We start from the raw sequence: 2,861 nt of genomic DNA on the forward strand, positions 1-2,861 counted from the left end.
AGACTGTTCACGTCATAATCCATAGTAAGTTTATCACGTCTATACTTTCGCGGACCACCGCACTTTAGCTTGTGTAGGCATCTCACTTTAGCGTAGACCATCGGGTTTTAGCGTGACCATCGTAGTTTAGCGTCCCCATCGCACTTTAGAGTCCTACATATGTATATATATATACAAGTCTAAATTGAAAACTACGTTCAAACCTATGATTGCGTTGGATAAAAACCGCAATTTTTATACGTGTGCATGTAAAACAAATTTTGTTGTAGACGGGTCTAAATACATCACAAACAACATTTTCCAAAAGACCAAAAAAGTGAAAAAGTATATTTAAACAAATCGCATTTGACCAACAGGTCGAACAACTGATGTTCTATAACCCTGCTGACTGCCATGGCGATTGCCAAATAAAATTGATCACAAGATGTAACAAAATAGATCTTAATATAAATTTAATACTAAACAGAAAACAATAAACTTGTGGCCAAGATGTTATGCCACAAACATGAGGTGTCAATATTTTTAGTACACCAGATCCGGATTTCGACAATAAATGTCTCTTCAGTGATGTTAGGGATCGAAACGGTAATTGGAAGGCCATATAATTTACCCTCAATTTTAGACAGACTCTTGAATTTTTTTTAAAAAGAGTCAATATAAGATGAACGGATCATATAAACCGGAGGGAAAATATGATACAAGGCCAAACGAAAAAATATATACAAGTCTAAATTGAAAACTACGTTCAAACCTATGATTGCGTTGGATAAAAATCGCAATTTTTATACGTGTGCATGTAAAAGAAATTTCGTTGTAGAAGGGTCTAAATACAGCACAAACAACATTTTCCAAAAGACCAAAAAAGTGAAAAAAGTATATTTAAACAAAACGCATTTGACTAACAGGTCGAACAACTGATGTTCTTTAACCCTGCTGACTGCCATTGGCGATTGCCAAATAAAATTGATCACAAGATGTAATAAAATGGATCTTTATATCAATTTAATACTAAACAGAAAACAATAAACTTTTGGCCAAGATGTTTTGCAACAAACATAAGGTGTCAATATTTTTTTGTACACCAGATCCGGATTTCGACAATAAATGTTTCTTCAGTGATGTTGGGGATCGAAACGGTATTTGGAAGGCCATATAATTTACTTTCAATTTAAGATAAACTCTTGAATATATATTGTCACTGACTCAGACGTACTTATAAATATAATTTTTTTCTGTGACTGTATCTTGCATTAATTTGTAGGATCCTTTACTATAGATAATTGAGCTGATATGTAACAATAACATCTCCATGACTTATGTATCATGTACTGTATTACGACGCTAGATTACAATTGACGAGGAAATGTAACACCCGGCCACCGAAAGCTTCATGTTTGTGAAGCCAAGGTTGTCGTGTGGTCTATCGCACCGGATACAGTGCAGGCGATTTGGTGTCACGATATCTCAGTAGCATGGGTTCGAATCCCGGCGAAGAAAGAACAAAAAATTTGCGAAAGCAAATTCACAGATCTAACATTGTTGGGTTGATGTTTTGACAAGTTGTATATACATAATGTACACAGCCATGTATCACCATCATTGCTGGTGATCCGATGGATAAATCTGTTGTAGAGTTGTCACTGACTCAGACTTATAAATATAATTATTTTCTGTGACTGTATTTTGCATTAATCATCCACGATGGCTCCCATCGAGGGACTAAGTTTAACATAGGACCATTAAAAGAAATACATTCAAATGTCTTCTTTTGGAGAACCACTAAATGGAATGGAACCCAAAATGACATGAATTTTGCTTTTAATGTTCTGGTCAAGTGTTGTTACTTTGAAGCTGACGTATCATCCAAGATGGCCACTAGAGGGGGGACTTAATTTAACATAGAACCCTAAGGGAAATATATACAAATGTCCTACGAAACCAAACATTGCTTAAATGTTCTTATAAGGTGCTGATGAAGTATTGTTTCTTTGTTGACGATTTACAGTTCAATATGGCCACCAGAAGTCTTTATTAAATTACTGGGCCAATATTACACCAAATTGGGCTTCAACAGTTAGTTTGGTATCTACTATGATGTTGGGTATCTATTATGGTTTTTGTCTATTTTCACATAATTTTTAAAACTAAAGTAGAGTCAGGTGAGCGACACAGGCTCATGAGAGCCTCTAGCTTTTTTCATCACTCACAGTTCGGTGGTGTTGATATAATTGACACCACATGGCAGTTGCATGCACAAAAATGAAGCCGAAAAACAAATTTTGACGAAAATATTATGATAGACGAAGAAAAAGAGAGAGTTTTGGCAGTTTTATCATGCCTTTTGATATTTGACTTTCATTAAAAAAAATGTGTAAATACATGTATTCTTATTTTCAGAGAAGACATCCCAATCAATCGAAGTGGATGCATCGGATGAAGTAGTTAATCTGTCTCTCCTAGTTTAGATTTTCGTGACAGTACTCCTTAAGAAATCCTAACAATGCATAGTTATTCATTCGATTAATCAATAATTACAATTATTATTACACCTTGAGACATGTTCGTTAGAAGGATTACTGTTCATGATTATTCTGATTAGGTATACCTTCTACTTGTTGGTGCATGAATTTCTAAAACGTCATAGCTTAACAGGTGTTTACAGAGTAGGTAAAACGGAAACTATTTTGGAGCAAATCGCGTATTGTACTTTGAAAAAATGTTGCACCGAGAAATTACCAATCCATAGTATTATAGTATCAACATATTTCAATGCTTAAAACTAATAACAAATTTTGTCATGCATCACTGTTCATATAGTAATCCACCACATTAAATAACTGACACGATGGTAAATAACAAGC

This window comes from Mytilus galloprovincialis, chromosome 1 (assembly GCF_965363235.1).
Source record: "Mytilus galloprovincialis chromosome 1, xbMytGall1.hap1.1, whole genome shotgun sequence".
Lineage (NCBI taxonomy): Eukaryota > Metazoa > Mollusca > Bivalvia > Mytilida > Mytilidae > Mytilus > Mytilus galloprovincialis.